This window comes from Poecilia reticulata, chromosome 1 (assembly GCF_904066995.2).
Source record: "Poecilia reticulata chromosome 1, P_reticulata-male-v2, whole genome shotgun sequence".
Classification (NCBI taxonomy): domain Eukaryota; kingdom Metazoa; phylum Chordata; class Actinopteri; order Cyprinodontiformes; family Poeciliidae; genus Poecilia; species Poecilia reticulata.
The window spans coordinates 30805940-30828130 of NC_088830.1; positions in this window are offsets into that span (position 1 = coordinate 30805940).

The window sequence follows — 22191 nt, forward strand, 5'->3', positions numbered from 1 at the left end:
TTACACAACTGATGACTGTGTAACGTCTTTATGATGGTTTTGTAATGTTTTTACAATGTAAAGCACTTTGAACTGTTGTTGTGGAAATGTGTCATACAGATAAACTTGATTGATTGAACTTGATTGATACATCAACAGTTTTCTTATATCTGCTGTATCACCGTTATCTTTCTGCCAGATGCACCAGGACACACATTCTCCTTAAAGAAAAGTCTACAGAACATTTTCAGAGAAATTGCAGGGATCATCAAGATGGTTTATTTTATGAGACTGGTCTTTGTGTTCTTTTTGGTCACCAGTGGTTTTGACCACATTTTCAAATGAATGCCATTTTTGCAGGGCCTCTCTCTTATTGTTGAATCATGAAAATGGTACTTTCCTTTAGATGTTGTCTTGGGTTCTTCTGAAACCTTCTGGATTTGATTGTTAGTCAGGTTGCACAGTGATTTTGGTCTTTTCTTTAGCCCTGAAAAGGTTTCACACCATTCTGTGTTTTCTCTTTCACTCCATTTTAGAAAAACAAACATCAAACCAGCAGGTAAATACGGAGGTGGTGGTGAATCTTTGTTGCTTCAGAGGCCTGGACAACATGACATATTTGATGGAACAATGAATTCTGCTCTCTTGCAGAAAATGCTGAAGGAGAATGACATTAGTTTGTGAGCTTCTGCTTTAATGAACTTTTGTTATGCAGCAGGACAATGACACAAAGAACAGCAACAAGTCCAACTCTGAACAGCTGAAGAAGAAAAAACAAGGTTTGCTTCTGTCCTCTGACGCATGCAAATAATTGTTTTCATGACTCGTGTCCATTTCATGACGGTGCTATGTTATTAAAGAGAGCTAGATAACAACATTGTAACTGGAACTGCAATTTTGAGAGCCAGTTTTGTACCTTATAAAACCTACAGCCAGGTAATATTCTTGATGGCATGAGGCATCGTGACAAGATGGGAACACAAAAAGCTGAAAGCGTAATGACACCCTCTCAGCGCTGCCATTCCAGCATGAAAGCCAGAAAGCTTTTTTTTCTTTGTTTTGCTCTTTTTTTTGGTCTTTGTTTCTACGGTTTTGGTGCCTTCTAGGTAGTTCTGGTGGACTGAGTTTGGACGGACAGGCTTAGTAAAAAAAACTATATTTCAGATAAAGGAAATAAACTTACAAAGTCCCATGTCCATTAAAATTCAGAATTTGTAATGACTGTTGTAAGCTGCGTTTTACTTTTATTGTTAACATAGTTTGAATATTTCACATTATGAAGATTACTAGCACTGACATTTTAAAAAATCTAAATCATAATACAAATCAAATTTGTTGATTTATTAATTCAGTCATAAAACAAAATTTATTTTGATAAAAAAATTTCATATAAAAAATAGACTAATCATGATCACACAATTACAATTAGAAGCATTTTTTGTACATGTTGCATCACTAATTTGTACATTATGTTGAATTGTCTCAGCAATATTACCTGAGATGCAGACAGTGCTAATATTAGCCAACATCATGAGCATAAAGAAACAAAAAGGTTTCAGGAAAAGGAAAATCAAATTTGAATTTCATTCTGGTTACTCATATCTTAAATTCCACATTAAGCCACAAGTGTGATATTTCTCATGAATTTTCTTTTTCTTTTGATATGTGGTTGTGTGAAATAGATTGAAGCTTCAAAAAATGTTTTGTACTGTGGTAAAATTTCATCTCAACAGACGGTCTTAAAAAGAGAAGAAATTACATGTTTTCCTGTTATGAGGCATTCTGAAATTATGACAAAAATATCTAAATGAACACTTTTCTCACCTGCAATCATTAAATATAAATTAAATATAAACATCACACTTTTTTAAATTTAAATGTATTTAAATGTATCAATTTAAATGCATCAGTTGACAACAAGAAATAATTTAATTATGTAGCTTTTCATTTCAAACTCAACAACCATTTTGAAATTGAGTCATTTAATTTCACAAGTCCTTTGGCATAACTGTGCTCAATTATTCTCTCTAATCATTTTAATATTTTCTAAAATCTCCCAACAGCTGTCATCCTCTCTGACAACAGAATTGGCTCCTTTACAGAGGATAATTATTGCATGCAGATTATGTGGATGAATTCAATAAGAGGCTCAGTTCATATGCATCACCGGCCATCAGTTCAAATGGCCCTAAAGGTTAAACATGGCATCTTGCATTGTCTGAGTCATATCTTAGCTCCTCTTTGTTAAACAGAATTATCTGTGTGTAAATGTCAAACGGCAGGAAAGAGAGAACAAATTAAAAGCTTGTTAGTTAAGCAGATTGTGCTGCTTTTGAACTTATTAAATAAATGCTGAGAACAGCCTTGCTACTGATAAAAAGTGTGTTTTTTATGTGAACTTTCTCCATTTTTGTCCAAACTGCAGTCTGTCGTTGAACAGTATTTAAACCTTCTTTAGTTTAATTGAACCAAATCTCTGCTTTACCTATAAGGGGTTGCATTGTGCATTGTTTATTTGATTTAGCTGAAGAGACAGACTACATGAGATGACAGACAAATTGCGAACACATGGAGAACACATGGATCTCTGCAGTCAGTCTGTGACAGCGGCCAGGGATCGGGATCGGAGAGGGGAATGAGGATCAGGAGGGGATCGTCCTCTCAGCTGCTTTTCTGCCCCTTAGGAGCCCAGAGTTGGCAGATTTCACATCAGTCACTGCCATCCGAGTGCAGTTACATGGTGAGTTGTTCTCGGTTTTCATTGTCTGGATGCATTTTGTATTTTAATTTGATTTCTATTATTAATTTATTATTCTGGCCTTAGTTTTTCCTCTATTCAATTATTTTTCAGAAAGATTATTCAGAGAACTTGGTCCATGTTGACAGCATCAAACAGTTGATTCACATTTAGTTTGGGTCATCCATGATGTGGATTGTCTTTCCCACCATATCTAAGAGTAATATTACTCTGAGACTTTGCTACTGATGTCATGTTTGGCTGTAATTGTCTGGCCTACATGCAGAGTTACAGGATGTGACGTGAAAAAGTTAAAGGCATTTATTCACGAGACGCAGAGAAGGAAAATGTGATCAAAATGGGATTTTCAGAGTTCATGGTTCAACTGAAATTATGACAAAAATATTTAAATAAACACTTTTCTCACCTGCAATCAAGTTCACACCTAATGATGAAGACTTGAAGCATCTGGAGAACAAATAAATTTAAAAAGTGTGATGTTTATATTTAATTTCTTCAAGTCTTCATCATTAGTTGTGAACTTGATTGCAGGTGAGAAAAGTGTTTATTTAAATACACTGCTCAAAAAAATAAAGGGAACACTTAAACAACACAATATAACTCCAAGTAAATCAAACTTCTGTGAAATCAAACTGTCCACTTAGGAAGCAACTTTGATTGACCTGACGAGGGTCCCCGTTGTCAATCAGTGTTGCTTCCTAAGTGGACAGTTTGATTTCACAGAAGTTTGATTTATTGGAGTTATATTGTGTTGTTTAAGTGTCCCCTTTATTTTTTTGAGCAGTGTATTTTTGTCATAATTTCAGAATTGTTTTCCAGGGTTGTTTTCCTAACTGATAGTGCGGTAGACTCGGTTTGATGGAGGACCAAAATTGCAACATTTGTTAGTTTCAGCTGGTGCGATTCGCTTTCACATTGGACTGTGACAAAGGATTCAAACTCTTTTAAAAAGTTGTTCCCTTCCTCACCTGTGGCGGCGCTGCAGCAAGAACCACTCAAGAAAAAAACATAAAAACCTCAGAAGAAGACATGAGCATAACTTCCTTCTTTGCAAAATGTAAGCAAAACTGAATTAGTCAGAATTCAGCAGTAGCAGGATGTCTCTTTAGCCTTTGGCAACAGACCACAAGCCATTTCCCTCGATAGCGCAAAACTCATGTTTCTTTTATGTTATATTTACCCAGAATGCCCTGCATTACCCAGAATGCAGGGCATTACCCAGAATGCCCTGCATTCTGGGTAAACTATAGTTTGCTTCCTGAACAAGCCAGACCAAACCAAAATTGGCTTGTAGGCAGACCAGAGGTCAGCCTGTTGGAGATGAGGAAATGCAGTGAACAATGTTGCCTTGAGGAAAATTTCCAGAAGGTTCTGTCACAAGGAGAACTGACAAAGTAATCCAGAGTCAGAGTGGTAACTTCAGCCAGGGGAGAAAATGTGAGGTAAACCTGAGCAGAGGAAGTGTAACATAAACTTTCTTTCAAATATTTGCAGTCATTAGCGACCGAAAACACAGGGATCTTTAGATGATGAATCGTCATCCTGCAGCTCCTTAAATCCCCAGCAGAGTAATGAGGATTTCAGGTGGTGTCCAGGAGACCAGCCACGCCTCCAGCAGAGATCCTCTGTTTAGGATGAACTCACTGACACAAAGACTCACCAACACAACAGTGGAGACCCCTGGAGGAAACAACATTCAGCCCTGAGTTGAAGCTCTCATTCCTCACCAGCCTGCCTGAGGTTCTCAATGGTAGCTAGAATGAAACCAGTGCCAAAGAACTCGTTTTATATCCTCAAGTTCTTCTCATCTCCTGATTTGATCCTTTCAAGTAAAACTTTTGATACTTTCTAAAACTTCTAGTTTGCAGAAATTCTGCTTGATCATATTACAAGCTGTGTTTTCCCAAGTGTGAGCTGAATGTAACTGTGTTTTATTTTTTATGGATCCTCTAAACTGCATGTGTTTTTAGTCTCACACTGTCATAGCACAGTATTTCTATAGCACATCTAAGTTTGAAAAATGAAAAAATTAAGGTTTTCAAGCTACTGAGTAGTTCATTTTCAAAAAAGAGTCCAGAAATGATATTTCCAGGCTGGCTTAGTGTTAGACTGTGTAAATTGCCCCATGATGTTATTTTCAGCATGTGTTGTTTAATCCATGATTTATGCCACAATTGCCCATTTGCAGATTTAATGATTGCGTTTATTTCAATTTTTAATTATGTTTCCTTTATTTTCATGTCTTTTCTTTGGCTATTTAAAGAGCAGTAAAAAAAACATTAAAAGCTTAGCACTTCTACATAATATGTTATGCAATAAACTCTTGAACTCTTAAAACTGTAAAAAATGCTGTCAAACGGTAACTGTTTAATGTTTTCTTTTGCTTCTGTTAATTTATCTTTATTATGTCACAGAGGGGTTGGGATTCACCTCCAGGATTATAACAGGTGAGACTCTGGACAGTTTGGGAATCCGTCACAGAGTAACAAGCAGCACAGACAACTCACACCTCAGAGTAAACAATTAACTTAACATGCATTTCTTGGACTCCATTCTGAGAAACTGGGATTTGAACCAAAAACCTTCCTGCTGTAGGGCATCAGTGCCAACTTGAACAAATATATGTGCTGACACAATCACAGTCTAAACTGCTACAGCTAAAATATTTCAGGCTGACTTTCATGTTAGCATGAAGTCAGCAGGTGGAAAAGATTCATTAGAATAATTTTAAAGGGCTCATGCGATTCAACCACAGGTTATTATGTAGCCTTTATACAGTCAGTGTAATGGATTATCCCACAGTCAGGCACTTGAAAGGCTAAATTTAATAGAACGGGAGCCGGAAATCCTGAATATATTCAAAGTATAAAATTAAATGAGTGCAATTGGAATTTTTCAATGTGTTTTAAAGGAGATCATTAATTTAATAGCACTATTTTCTGAAACACAAAGAGCCTTTGGAGCCAAGCCTTTCTGACGACAAAGTGCATGTGGTATAACAGATGGTGCTGTCAGTATTGTTTTCACAGCTACTTACAGTAGTGCAGCTAAAACCTGAATATGTGATGGATAGACTGACAGACAGTAGCTGAGTTTCCATTTACCTTAAAATTGTGCAAATTGGAATTACAAAGTAAATATGCTTAATGGAAACATAACAATTTGAAAAAAAAAAGTTTTTTGATCAACGGTTTTGTTGCTAGGATGAAGAGGTTTTATTGAAATTAGTGTATTTCGCACAACAATTTTTTTGCATCACACAAGTCATGTGATCAATAACCGGCTGTCACTACTGCATATCGGTGTATAAATATGTGTGTTGGTGAGTGTGAATGGGTGAATGTGGCTCTCGTGTAAAACGCTTTGATTGGTCAAAATGACTGGAAACGTGCTGCATAAGTTCAGTCCATTCAATTTCTGGTGATAGAAAAGATGTAGAAGACGACAGGAAGTGGTAGGAGGACGTGGTGGCACGTTTTTTAATAAACTTCTTCACATGTGATTTTAATTTAGTTTTATTAACAGAGTTTACACATACATACGTATATAAATGTTGCAGTTATGTGCTGTGTATATTTTTACTCCTAACGCTATGTTCAGCACATTCTCTCTGCCTATAGAGATTTTCTTTGCTTAGATAACAAACGCCCTTGTCTGATTTTGTGTTTGCAGAAAAAATATGAAGTTCAGAAAGTCATATTCTTGTATCTCGCTGTTGAACTTTCTCTACTATACAAAGTGTAAAGAATAACGTATAAGTCTTCATTCTGAGAAAATTCATCTTTGCTATTCATATAAAACCATGATGGCATTATTGTGTGCAACATATTTTGCAGGACTATGCTAAACAAATTAACCTTACGGAGAAAAAAAAAATATGTGTGTCATTTAAAACTAGACAGGTAAATTGCTTTAAAAACAAGATGCACTGAAGAGAAGCAGTGGTACAGTGTGATGGGAACTCAGAAATAAATCATTACAAATACAATTAATGTGACTCGCATGTGGGCTGGAGCTTCTGTAGCTATGGTATCTGGGAGAAAATATGCTTTAAACCATGGTTCCTTTGTTCTTTTATATAAAGTACTATTGTTAGAAGGTTGTCCTTTATCCACAGAACAGCTCAAGGCAGCCAATAGGCAAACTAGCAACATTTGTATTGATTTGTAGGAAATCTATTTCTTGTAATTCTGATGGAAAGATTGTTTTGTAAAGAACTGTTAGAAAAACAAAACTCCCTTTCTTCACAAGGAGTAACTTTTCATTTTAACTGTTTTATAAAGAAGTTAATTTGTGATTTCAAATATATATATATTTTTTACAGAGCAACTAGTGCTCTGAAAATTCACCAGACATGTGGTGCAATGATTAAAGAGGAATCATAGCGCAGGGCCTCATGTTTCTGTCAGGCCAGATGTCGGCGAGGCACTGATAAACTTCCTTCAGACTGCTCCTTTGTGGTGTCAGAAAGATCAAACCTACTGACAGAACCACATGAAACCTTCCTAAAAAACTGGCAGTTTTATGTTTATATCAACAGACTGCAGATAGTTTAGAGATTTAATCTCTGAACAAACACTTGATCCAGCAAAATCAAAGATTCTTCACCAACCGTCTGCTTTATTCATTAACACTACATAAATATTTCAGCAGCACAATGCTAATCTAATTATGTTCAAACTACATTAGATTATATTGATGTTTATAGATCAGTCAGTCTCATACCTTCTTGAAAATTAATACTTTAATCCATTTACATCTTCATAAAAGAGGACGTTGCTGCACATTGTTGGGATTCAGAATCAAAAAGAGGTCTTTAGTTTTTACCATTTGGTAAAATAAGCCGACTTAGCTGCCATATGTGAAAAATGACACTCTCCAGGGTCTTCAGTATCATCTTCGGCTCATAAAAAGTATTAGTTTGGTGCAATTAAAGACAAAAGAGAAATCCTGAAATCTGATTTCATTCCTTTAACATTTCAAGGAGGAAGTTGTGCTCAGCATCTTGTTCAGATGTTTTCTCCTGTCCTTCTGTAGTTTGTGTATTCTTTGACAGCACCATGTGAAAGCAAACCACACCAGCTGAAAATATAAATGTTGCAATATTTTTCCCCAATTGAACAGAATCCACTGGACCATCAGGTGTGAAAACACCCTTAGAGGCCATAGTAACAGTGAGTCAGCATTTTGACACTCTGCAGGGTTACAAGGTTATTTGCCAGAGATAGACATAAGTGGTTTGCAATCTCATAATGTGTAAAGTTTAAAACATTGCCTTCACGTAGGATTGAATGTATGCTGTTAGCCGATTACTTTTCTCAAAAGGGGAAACAAATGACGGTCTTTAAGCTGTTAAACGTCAACAGAACTAGACAACCAACCCAGAAAGTAGAGAGCACCTTAAGGTCTGATTGGCACCAACTAAACTGATTATTCTCTTGAATGAAGTCGTCTCATTTTGTAAAAGTATCTGGGTTCACATTGAAGCGGGCAGGTGGTGCTGACTATTCAACTAAACAAGCATTGGCTGATTGAAACAAAACCCACCTTCAGCTCATGTTGGAACAAGGAACCATGATACCAGGGATTTTTTATGACTCACTCGGGACACAAAGTAGTTTAGTGAAGTTTATTTACAAGAATGTGCAGAGGTGTCTCCAGAGGTTGAAGATTTATGTTCAGGGGAAGGTGGAGACCCTTCAGCACAAGTTGTGTTCCAGAAAGATTCCATTTGGAAGTTGGTGACACCCAAGCACAGACAGAGGAGATAGGAGAGCAGGAAAGTGAATGATGACCACACATAATCGAGCAGCAAGGAGCAACAGTGGGATATTGGAGAGATCTTGGCGCTTCCATCGTGAAGGATCAGACCTTCTCCATTGGCACCCTTCCTCTTTGGACCCACCCAACAGGTGATGGGAAGAGGAACCCACGTCTTCTCTCTGGGCTGTGGCTGCCCAGGCTCCATGTGGGAAACCCAGGCACTCACCAACGTGCCTCACCTCCAGGCCTGGCTCCAGAGAGCCGCCCTAGTGACCTGCATCCAGGGCAAGGGGACAGACGCAGGTCCATTTGCCACAAATTGATTGCCATTGATTTGTGGCAATCAAAAGGAGTCTTCGGGCTGCACTTCGTCTGAGCCCTCACCTAGGACCCGTTTGCCTTTGTCCAAGTTTCTGGGGGAGAAGGAAGTCCCTCTACTTTGGCTGCTGCCCCCCAGAGGCACAGTGGATGGATGGACTCTCTTGGAGAACAGATCAGCAGAAGCACCAACCTGGCACAGAGAAGGTGAGGTTAGCTTAACAAGCATACATTACTGTAACTAGTGTCGAGAAAAGTCGAGCTCATCCCACTTCCCCATGCTGGAGATTTTAGTTTAATAGTAATAATAAATAAAATTACCGTAAAATTAATGACATAGGTGACATCAAGACCCAACAATAGAGTCAGACTGTAATAAAATGAATCTGGTTGTGTGTGTTGTTATTGTGTCCTGCAAACTTTGCTTTAATTCTACTTTTTTCTATTTAATCATAAAAAATCATAGTCAGGCAGAAAGAGAGTCATGAAACAGGAAGAGCTCATTTCCTTAATAAAGAGGAAGTTTCTTTCTTGCATCAGGCTAAAAATAGTTCAGACCATTCCTTATTTTAAAGCATTAAAGGTTTTTAAAGAATAAACTCTAAACATTTTGAGAGATTGGATAAAACCCAGAGTAAAATACTTAAAATAATGACTTATAATTATGCCAATAATTAATATCGGTTTAACCAGTGGTTGATGTTGGTTTGATTATAAGAATATTTACACTTACTCTCACACTTGTGGAAGTACTTAAAGGTGAAACAAGTAACTGTAATTTGGTATCAGATAATTACAATAATGGATTATTATTGGGTTCTTTTCAGAAATGTCTGTAATAACTCACCTTATGATTATAATAAGAGTAACTAATAAGTTATGGTTATTATAACATTATAAATGAATGTTGAATCAGATAAACTAAAAGGTTATAAATGTGATTTTGACATTGAACTTGAAAAGGTGTAAAATGTTGTAACTGTAATTAAAGGTCACTGATGTTGTGTAGGAGGTAGATGGTAGGTGGAAGGACAGGGCAAAAAGGGGAACTGATAGGAGAACGGAGAAGATAAAGCCTTATTGCTAAACTTCAACTTGCCTAAGAAAAGGTTGGGCAGGAAACAGAGGTAGGAGGAACTGTTGAGCAACTTGGGGACATTAGAACAGAGATCCGGTCATAAGGTCTCCAGGGTGATGGAGATGAGATCATCTGTCCAAGCAGTCAGCCAATGAGATAGGCACAGCAACAAAGCTAGCCAATGCAAACGCACCAAAAGGTGGATAAACCCTTTATAAGGTGGGTGCAACAGAGGAATCTTTGGTTGGATCCTTCAGGCAGCTTCGAGCCAAGACGGAGATGGACAAAGAACTCTGCAGCTGAAGAAGAGCCGGGGCCACAGAACCGAAGACTGTTCTGCACATGGGGACCAACCCGTTAGCCCCGCAACATGTGGCTTCAAATCGCACTTCTCTCAACAGCTGGGTTTAGACCCCCAAAGAACAAGGCAAAGATGAAGATAAAGACAAAGGCAAAGAACAAAGGCAAAGAGGAAGAACTGGTGTGTTCCTTCCGTGGGACCAGAAAGATCGTGAGACGAGGAGAAGGGAGCTACAGAGCTGCAAGACAAGAAGCTGAGGACCGCTACGCGCATGAGGAAGTCACCCTGATGCCCGAGACCTGCTGCTCTAAGTCAGTACTCTTCCTGTACTGGGAACCTCCTGCTGCTGCAACACCTTCTTCATCATCAGGCCAGTTCTGGGGTTCAAAATGCCAAACTCTGTCCGTCTCTCTCAAAGTTTCCCTTTTTTAGTTCTCAGTGTCAGCATTAGGGAAAGATAGGCTAGATTATTGATTTTACTTATTTGATTATTTCTGCTAGTGAATTAAGCTGTACTGACCCTTGCAAAATTGCCTTACTAATAAAATAATTAGCATTAAGAAAATCTAAAAGATGTTGTGGACATTCAATTAATGAGTCACCTTAAAGTTCTTTGATGGTTGTGAAATAGCTATGAGGTTTGATTCTGGGAGGAAAAAGTAGAAATGTTTTATAGGTTGCTTTTAGCCAAAACTAAAATAATGACCTTGGGACTTAAATCTAAGTCACTAAATTTAATCTAGCCGTTAACAAGTGCCGTTATTTTAGGAAAGGAGCTACCGTTAACAGGAGTGGTTGTAGGGGTTATGTCGCTGTGAGGGCTACTCAGCGGATTGCCCCCCAACTGTAAAAGGTCATAACTTCTGGATCGAAGGTAGTCAGAGCTAGACGAGTCCTTTCCGACCCCAGTTTAAACAGATAATTCTCCACAAACTATCGCTAGGGTAAGACCCGAGTTTCTGGGGGTTTTCCGGACCTGTTAGACAGAGAACTGGGCAGTAGTGAGTCCGAAGAGTTGTGAGGAGTGGGCGGGACTTACTATTGGGTAGTAACAGACATGGCGTCCCTGGGTGGGCCCGACCCTAATGAGTAGGAGGGCCTTACTTTGACCAAGTCAGTAAAAACAGACGAGAGGGTCTGAATAGCTCACTTGGGAGACCAACTCTTAGGAAATAGAGTTGGGAGCGACTGATGAGGCTTGTCAGCCGCGACCCTTGCAGTAACTGTACAGCGTGCAGGCGAGGGAGAAGCTTCCACTGAGGCTGAATAGCTATATCCAGGAGGGAAGCCAGTAGCCAACCTAGCCTAGACCCATCCCTGCTCTAAGGTACCCTGAGAGGCTTTGGGGGATAGGCGACTCGGAGACAAAGAGACCGAGGAGTACGACGCAAGGTCGTACGTCCAGAAGATGTAAGTAATTTCACAAGGAAGTGGTGAAATGCATCTGGAGCTCAAGGTCGAGCATCTGAGCACACGCATGAGGGAGCTCATTGGCGTGGAAATGACGAAGTGGACTGCTATGTCCAACAGAGAAAAATTGTCTTTGTCGGAGCCGAGAAGTGGGACAATACTCCCAGAGGACGGGAGGTCCCAGAAGAGTACGTGGATGAGGTCGTACGGAGCGTGCATGAAGCCCTTGGACATGCAGGCGTACGGCCTACCCGTAAGGAGCTGGATGAGCATGAGCTTTGGATCCCAGTGAAACAAGTCCAACGCGTGCTACGGGGCTGTGAGGTATGTGGACAATACAACGCAGGCCGCCGAGGGCAGCGGTTGGAAGGGTTGTTCATCAAGAGCACATTACCCGGGGGTTCAATCTGCATGGATGTAGCAGGCCCCATGGATAACAGAAAAGAGAGGTGAGGAGTACCTCTTGGTGCTGATGGACATGGTGTAACAGTGACAGCTGAAAAAGAGCAGGTCTTCCCCTGCAGAGGAATTCCGTTCACGTCACTGAAAGCAGGAAGGCGAAGGCACTTCTCCTTTTTGCCCAGAGAGGGAAAGGGGAAGTTGCAGTTTACAGTGTCACTGAAAACAGGACAGAAAGTTTGGATTAAAGATCAAGATCGGCCTGTAGTCACGGTGATCAAGTTGAAATTCAATGGAATGAATTTTGTGAAGCAAGTACTGCAATGTAAAAAAGTATTACTTATGAAGAAAGGGGTCCACGAGGTCGGTGTTCAAGCCAGTTCGTTGCTAAAGCGAACCAGAACATTGCAAGAATCAAGCATCATGCCGTCCTGTGTTAGACTGGCTACTATTACAGGATGATTGCCATTCAAAGAACAACTTCAAGGCTTAGGACTAGGAGGGCCCTGAAGAAATTGGATTATGCTAAAGAAGAACTCCTGTCACAAAAGGATGGATTAAACTGGAAAAGGGACTGAAGTCATGAGGAAGGAGTGGCGTCATAGACAACCACCAAGATCAATCCTGCAACAAAGTGTTGAAATCACACCCAACACCTGGAAGCAACCTGTGGACTTCACAGAGTCCTGCCTGACAGAGTCCTGTTGCCTCCGACAACTCCAGTAACCCTTTAACGACCCCAGCGATGGAAAAGGATTATGATTATGGATAAAGCGTCATGCTGCTTATGCTTTTTGTTTTGCTCTACTGAACATCCAGTGTTTTTTTTTTATTTTTTATTTGAGGCTTTTTGCCCATCAACCTGTCCCTAAGGAATCTTCCACATCCTGAAGAACCAACGCTTCATTCAGCTGAGGATTTTTTGTCACTATTAAAGGATCAGAGCGACCTGGGTTCTCTTCAACATTCGTCACTTCCTGAGAGACATCAAAACTCCAAGGAGGGGGTGTCAAAGAGCAGTGGAGTTTGAAGACTGCTGAGCCCTTGGTGACAACTGAGGATCTGCATCTTCACATCCCAGGCTGCTGAGGCCTTGGTGACGACTGAGGATCTGCATCTTCACATCCCAGACTGCTGAGGCCTTGGTGACGACTGAGGATCTGCATCTTCACATCCCAGACTGCTGAGGCCTTGGTGAAGATGGAGGATCTGCATCTTCACATCCCAGACTGCTGTGGCCTTGGTGACGATGGAGGATCTTCACATCCCAGACTGCCATCTTCTCTTTCCAGGGGATGAGGACGCAGACCTGCAAGAGGATGTTGGGTTCCCAGCATGTGAAAGGTCTGACCTCGCGGAGGGGGTGTCGAGAAAAGTCGAGCTCATCCCACTTCCCCATGCTGGAGATTTTAGTTTAATAGTAATAATAAATAAAATTACCGTAAAATTAATGACATAGGTGACATCAAGACCCAACAATAGAGTCAGACTGTAATAAAATGAATCTGGTTGTGTGTGTTGTTATTGTGTCCTGCAAACTTTGCTTTAATTCTACTTTTTTCTATTTAATCATAAAAATCATAGTCAGGCAGAAAGAGAGTCATGAAACAGGAAGAGCTCATTTCCTTAATAAAGAGGAAGTTTCTTTCTTGCATCAGGCTAAAAATAGTTCAGACCATTCCTTATTTTAAAGCATTAAAGGTTTTTAAAGAATAAAATCTAAACATTTTGAGAGATTGGATAAAACCCAGAGTAAAATACTTAAAATAATGACTTATAATTATGCCAATAATTAATATCGGTTTAACCAGTGGTTGATGTTGGTTTGATTATAAGAATATTTACACTTACTCTCACACTTGTGGAAGTACTTAAAGGTGAAACAAGTAACTGTAATTTGGTATCAGATAATTACAATAATGGATTATTATTGGGTTCTTTTCAGAAATGTCTGTAATAACTCACCTTATGATTATAATAAGAGTAACTAATAAGTTATGGTTATTATAACATTATAAATGAATGTTGAATCAGATAAACTAAAAGGTTATAAATGTGATTTTGACATTGAACTTGAAAAGGTGTAAAATGTTGTAACTGTAATTAAAGGTCACTGATGTTGTGTAGGAGGTAGATGGTAGGTGGAAGGACAGGGCAAAAAGGGGAACTGATAGGAGAACGGAGAAGATAAAGCCTTATTGCTAAACTTCAACTTGCCTAAGAAAAGGTTGGGCAGGAAACAGAGGTAGGAGGAACTGTTGAGCAACTTGGGGACATTAGAACAGAGATCCGGTCATAAGGTCTCCAGGGTGATGGAGATGAGATCATCTGTCCAAGCAGTCAGCCAATGAGATAGGCACAGCAACAAAGCTAGCCAATGCAAACGCACCAAAAGGTGGATAAACCCTTTATAAGGTGGGTGCAACAGAGGAATCTTTGGTTGGATCCTTCAGGCAGCTTCGAGCCAAGACGGAGATGGACAAAGAACTCTGCAGCTGAAGAAGAGCCGGGGCCACAGAACCGAAGACTGTTCTGCACATGGGGACCAACCCGTTAGCCCCGCAACATGTGGCTTCAAATCGCACTTCTCTCAACAGCTGGGTTTAGACCCCCAAAGAACAAGGCAAAGATGAAGATAAAGACAAAGGCAAAGAACAAAGGCAAAGAGGAAGAACTGGTGTGTTCCTTCCGTGGGACCAGAAAGATCGTGAGACGAGGAGAAGGGAGCTACAGAGCTGCAAGACAAGAAGCTGAGGACCGCTACGCGCATGAGGAAGTCACCCTGATGCCCGAGACCTGCTGCTCTAAGTCAGTACTCTTCCTGTACTGGGAACCTCCTGCTGCTGCAACACCTTCTTCATCATCAGGCCAGTTCTGGGGTTCAAAATGCCAAACTCTGTCCGTCTCTCTCAAAGTTTCCCTTTTTTAGTTCTCAGTGTCAGCATTAGGGAAAGATAGGCTAGATTATTGATTTTACTTATTTGATTATTTCTGCTAGTGAATTAAGCTGTACTGACCCTTGCAAAATTGCCTTACTAATAAAATAATTAGCATTAAGAAATCTAAAAGATGTTGTGGACATTCAATTAATGAGTCACCTTAAAGTTCTTTGATGGTTGTGGAATAGCTATGAGGTTTGATTCTGGGAGGAAAAAGTAGAAATGTTTTATAGGTTGCTTTTAGCCAAAACTAAAATAATGACCTTGGGACTTAAATCTAAGTCACTAAATTTAATCTAGCCGTTAACAAGTGCCGTTATTTTAGGAAAGGAGCTACCGTTAACAGGAGTGGTTGTAGGGGTTATGTCGCTGTGAGGGCTACTCAGCGGATTGCCCCCCAACTGTAAAAGGTCATAACTTCTGGATCGAAGGTAGTCAGAGCTAGACGAGTCCTTTCCGACCCCAGTTTAAACAGATAATTCTCCACAAACTATCGCTAGGGTAAGACCCGAGTTTCTGGGGGTTTTCCGGACCTGTTAGACAGAGAACTGGGCAGTAGTGAGTCCGAAGAGTTGTGAGGAGTGGGCGGGACTTACTATTGGGTAGTAACAGACACTAGAAATGTACTTCAAATTACCTTAAACTCAGAAATAATTTCCTAAAGAAGTTGACCATCACACAAAGTCTTCTTCTGATTTTACTGGCAGTTGGCAGAGTAATTTAAGGGTATTACCACTCGACTGAAAGGTAGATCTGGAAAATTGGCAGGAAGGGGGAAAAAATGTATTTGACTAAATAATCCATCAGAAATCACCTAACCTTGTTGTTTGCTGGCTGATTTGTCCTCCAATAGATCAGGTAACATCAGGTTATCCAACTGCTTCTTAAATATCCTGAAACGCACACACCCACAGAGATCCTCTGTTCAGGAAAAGATCTCTCACTCACACACTCAAATCCACCTAAATATTAGTTCCCTGAATCAAGGTTGCTAATACGAAGGGAAACAGCTGAACAGCAGAATTAATTCATGCAAACGTTTCACAAAATAAATGACAAGTAGGAATCTGCTGAACAGAATATTAAACGCTGCCAAACTAGGAAATGAGTGACTAATTCCTTTTTTGTTGTTCAAGGATAGATCTGTCTGACCACAGATCTTGGTCAACCAACCAGATGTCTTCTTGGAAAATCACAAGCATATTCAGAGATGAGCCTTGAAGATTTTCATGAATCCATTAAAAAAACATCTCTTTGCCCATGAGAGCCTTATTATGAGTGACATTTTAGCCTTCAGTCACAAGTAAGACATCATCATTAAAAACAACATTCACATTCAAAGTTCAACACAGTCGACAACCTGTATTACAATTATCACTCAGCTGTTTTGCAAAGCTTTCTAGATTTTTAAATAATAATATTTTCAACCTTAAAAAAACTATTTGCTCTGTATTATAAGTGAAAGGCATTGTCATAGAGTCTCAATGTTTTGAGAAAAAAGGCCACGACCTGCATGGATAAGGCCTTATTTTGACTAAATCTCTAATTCTATAAGCAGATTTTCAGTGACCTGCGAAAGAACAGTTCTGTAGGTTGAAGTTCACATTCAATGGGTTTCAGCTAAAGTTTTAATTATGTGCACCTTTACCATCGTTTGAGAATGTAAGTATTCCCTGCTGGCTCTTTTTTTTTAAGACTTTGAGCAAGAATAGTGTAGTGTAACCAGAACCTGGACGTCAGCCGCAGTGCAGTAACAGAGGACGTTGTAACCTGACATGACAACACATGATGAGAAATCAATGGTCTGTTCTCTGCAGATCGTTTGAAAGGAGGAGGAGTGGCAAAGCAAGGATTGAGGGGATGGATGTCAAATTCATTTTTAATGTGGAGTAGATGGATCTGGATGCTGACAGACATTTATTGTGTCCCCAGCAGGCGAGACAGCACAGCTGAATAATAATGATCTATCTGCACACTCGTCTTACATGTTTTATTCTGTATGTGCCACAGGACATATAGCATGTTTTCCCCCAGAACATAGTGTCTTTTACTTTCTTATGTATGTGCAGCTGTGATCTCCTCGCTTACATTTTTCCTGCTTCTGTTTGTTTTGAGTTATATATTTTTTTTTATTTATTCTGTTTGGTTCAGTCTTTGCTCTCTTTGGTTACCTCAGTAGGTTCTACTTGTGGCCTGTCAAACTTGACATATTGACAGACAACATGGGAGGAAATCTGTAATGATGCCAGTGAAATTTTTACAGTATCTACATAACAATCTCCAGTGTATTTGGTGCTGGAAGGAAGGAAGGTGCACACTAAGTAGAGGGAGCATATTATTATCCCTGTCAAAAACAAATCAAATACATTCTCCATAAAACATTGATGAAACTTCTTAAGCACAACATTACTAAGGACATTATATAACATTATGGTGTCAGAAAACGTGCAAATTATTAACCTTAATCAGCACAACCGTACACGGAGAGACAGCACCTCCTATAAAACAGCAGAGAGACGGCTTGTAGAGCCCACATAGTGATTGTGTCACGTCGAATATTGACGCTGCTCTGCTGGATGGCGGGTAGCGGTCTGCAGTGGTGTTAGCAAAAATACTTGGTTGTGTTATTTTTCAAAGACAAAACAATCAATATGGATCTTCCATCCATCCATCCATCCATTGTCTATGCCTGCTTGTCCTTGCAGAGTCGCGGTGGGGGGCTGCTGCCTGTTTCCAGCAGTCATTGAGCGAGAAGCGTGGTAAACACTGGACATGTTGCTACTCCATTCCAGGGCAACACAGAGTCAGGATAGACAACCATGGATTCACACACTCACCTAAGAGCAGCTTGGAGATAAACAAATTGACCAAAGAGCCATGCTTTTGGACTATAGGAGGAAGCTGGAGCACCCGGAGAGAACTCATACAAGCACAGGGAGAATAATGGAATCATCAGATAAATCTAAATGCAATCGACATTTAAAGGCAATGTCAGTAATCAATTCACTGTAAAATATGTGATTTTGTAAATATCTGGACGAGTGGTAGATCCTTTAATTGAAAGCATTTGTTTTAAAGGGGAATGAATATGTAAAACTAACCTTTTTAAGCTTCACATCAGGTTATAATGCTTCAAAAACCCATCTGGAGTGTTGTCCTCATTCTTTCATGCATGTTTGAGAAATCCTTTCATTTCCCATGGCAACCATTCAGCTCCGCCGTCTTCAAGGACGAAGCTCCTCATCGGAGCTGTAGTTTCCAAGATTCCAAACTTGCACCTCACAGAGCAACACTCCCTGGTGACTACTCCACTCAGCTCCTTCAGACTAGCCAGGAGCAATTAGCAAACACCTTGTAGACCTGGGCATCTGCTAGCTCATTATAGGAGCTACTCCACAATGCAATGTTATTAAAAACATTGCATTGTTTTTAACAATGCAACATTATCGGTCACATTATAGAGGACCGATAATGTGACAATAATGTGTTGGAAAGAGCAGAACTGTCTTAAAGAGACAGAGGCCCAATTTCAATAAATAAAATAAACATTTTCTTTAAGTCATTACGGCTGCACAGTGGCGCAGTTGGTAGAGCTGTTGCCTTGCAGCAAGAAAGTTCTGGGTTCGATTCCCGGCCCCGGTCCTTCTGCATGGAGTTTGCATGTTCTCCCTGTGCATGCGTGGGTTTTCTCTGGGTACTCCGGTTTCCTCCCACAGTCCAAAAACATGACTGTTAGGTTAATTGGCCTCTCCAAATTGCCCCTAGGTGTGTGTGTCATGGTTGTGTGTCTCTGTGTTGCCCTACAACAGACTGGCGACCTGTCCAGGGTAAACCCCGCCTCTCGCCCGAAACGTTAGCTGGAGATAGGCACCAGCAACCCTCCCGACCCCATTAAGGGACAAGGGTGCAAGAAAATGGATATCTTTTTAGGCATATGCAACATTTTTTATCACAACTTAAGGTAACACATTTACTTGACCGTGCTATAAAATGATTCTATGTTTCTGTAAAACCAGTAGTACTATCCCTTTAACATTAAATGCCACAAAAACAAATGTGTAGGTTTTAGAAAGTTTCCATATTTTAGTTAAATCTAAGAGCAGATTCAATAAGATGAGTAAGTTATAGTTTCTTTCTGTAAAAACGACTCATCTTGAAATATTCAATTTATGCTGGGTGATAGTTTTCAGATTCCTACCGAGTTTGTTGTCATGTTTTTTGTCCTCATTGATGGAAAGAAAATTTCCCTTTAGGTAAAATTAAGTTGATTCACCTGAATAAAATCACCAGCGTAAATGCAGCAGCACTTGACTGCCAGCCGACCTGCAGCTCTTCAAGGATTGACTGGCTGCAGAAATTATATGAATACAAAAAGGATGTTCATTTGAATTCAATCAGTCTGACTGCAACCCCTAACATATCATGTCTAAACTTTCTTTGAATTGTCGTTATACACAAGAAGCAAATTATTCTTAGTAAAATATTGCAGTTAAAGCAGTATTTTTTTATGTTAACGTGACAGCGCATTAGTAAAAGATGAAACCTGCCTCTGGTGCACTGAGTGAGCAGTCTCTGCAGGCTCATTTGAAAATAATTCATCTGTCTGGCCCAACTCACACACTCAAGTCATTTTAAGATCTAATATTGCAATTTAGTTATTTTTACAAGCTGACCTACATATACATTTCTGAATACAAACACTAAACCTGTTGACACACTTGCATCAGTCATCGAGTGCATTTTGTATTGAACGGAACATCAAATGTAACTCTTGTAAAATATTGTTTAAGTCCAGCTGCACCTGCCCAGAGCAGTCGCCACGAATCCTAGCATAATGGCCTGGTTCCCAGTTTTCTCTTCCATTTAACACTCCAGTCCAGATGGTGATCTTAATAGATCTTTAAAGTGCTTTGGTAACCAACAGATGAAACCAAGGAGAAGAAGAAGAAAACCCACCACACCTGCTGTTTCATTGTTAAATGCCACACACCTGTTGTACCTTCTGTTGATTTTCTGTCAGGTTTTCCTTCCTCACTTCCAGAGAGCTGCAGGTGTCATTTTCCCTCTGAGCCTCTCCCTCAGTTTCAGTGTTTTTGTGGTGCTGTGGGTTATGTTTTTACCAAAGAGCTTACTTGTTTCAGCTGCGTCCCTCCAATAAGTTCTACACCTGCAGCCATCCTTCATCATATCTATTAACACGATTTAAAATTTGTCAGATTTCCTCAAAATGAGGATTTGCTTGTGCAGTTTTATGTTTTGTCAGGGACTGTGACATCATGATGTGGCTGATTGTTGCCAAGCAGAATTTATTTTCAGTAAGAAAGTCAACTTAGGGCTACAGACAAATGCTGGCTGCTGCAGCAGAGCTGTTTCATTATTTAACATTTACCCTACAGAGAACTCAAAGCACTTTCCATGGCACTGTATATTCGACTGTTAGTTGCCACTGCTGGGCTGAAACTGGAAAAATATAACTAGAAATTACTTTTCTATTTTTTTGATCCTGCGTTTCTGTCTGCTATCGTCCCAGGGGCCTCGTTCTCATGTTAAAAATCAAAGAAAAGGCGCACAGCAGGGGGGATGCAGGGGGAAGAAAAACTTTGATGGTGCTGTTATTGTTCCTGTTGTGTCCACTGTCAGAGGGCTGATTTCTGTTACCACAAATTAAACCTAAATGCACAACAAACACTGAAAGGAAAATAAAACCAACAGTAATATTTGTTTATAAGAAAAAACCAGTGGGGTCTTGATGTGTGGCGATTGAAGGCACTGGTTTGGATTGGGAGCTGCTCTAATTATCCAACCTCCAACATTTAGTTTCATTTTATTTAAAAGAACAACCATTGGACATGGATTTCTGTGGCCTCGCCTCACTTAAGTGTGCAGCTCTGGCAGAAACAGGATGCATCCCGACCGTAAGCATTACTCAACGTATTGGCTCTCTGTTCAGTTAATACTGCACCGAGTGTATGTCAGATTCTAATGGGCCTCAAGCACCACTGAAACAGGTAAATGTGAGGATCTATTGTCTGTGCTTTGGGGCCGAATAGCTAAAAAGGGCATGTTTATTCTGCTCTCCTCTCCTCGGTGCACCATTCACCATCTCTTAGTGCATTGCCTATTGATTTTCCTCAGCCTCCTCTATCAGTCAGGCTTTAATAAGACAACACATGTCGCCTGTTAAAAGAAACGTATTAGAATGTTAATGGATCACTCCACAGATCTGCTCGAGTCTCTGGACACGCGCAGGCAGCCGTGTTTATCTGCGCACGTGAGAAATCAGATTTTCATTAAAACCAAACAAGATAACATTCATCATGACGCGCAGGGGGAGTAAAAAGGGAGTGGAAAACACGGAAAAAGCAGAAATAAAGGGGATAAAGGGCTACGGATGAAGAGCGTGCTGGGAAGTGAAGGAGAAACCTCCAAGTGCAGAGAGGGATTCATCTTCTGTCTTATTGCTACTATGGGGACCAATTTATCTTCATTTTGGTTTTTGGCAGTCGCCCCAAACTGGACCAGCTGCCTGAAGATGGTGCAGGAAGGCTGCATGGATCCGGAGCCCCGGTAGCCTGTAAGGTCTAGTCTGGAGCTTTCTGAGTACTAGACCGTAAAATGAAAAGAGTTTAGCAAGAAAAACACATTTTCTCCATTAAGTCTTTTTTATTTCTTACTTACAGCTGAAATTAACAATTCAGTTCAAGAGACTGAAGATGAAACATTGAAAATTAAACATTTCTACAGTGGGACATTACAACTACAATCTTTAATGTAATTTATTGGGATTTTAGGTGAGAGATCAAAACACACTTGTCCATATTTATGTTCTCCAGCAAACCTACAGAGAAACTGCAGAGCTGCATGTTTAATGATTGAGGGAGAACGTTTGAGAACATACAAACGCCACATGAAAAGGCCCTGGCAGAGATTATACGGAGCTAAATCAGTGCCATAAATTGTGCTGAATTATAAAGTGAAAAAGAAAATGATTTGACACAAAGGGCAAGATGAAAAATCTGAAACTGAAAAAAAAACCTTGAATCTGAAAAGTACTTTTGAAATTTTTTCTGTTTCAGAATTGCTTTTCAGTTTCAAATCTTTTATTCAATAAAAAAAAACTGAGCAAACTTTATGACCCAAACTGAGCTAAATATACTAAACCACCTGCAAAGCAACAGTACCAAGATGTGCCATCATACATCTTGGTACGGACTGAAACATTGGTTTGCAAGGCTTCCATGTATGG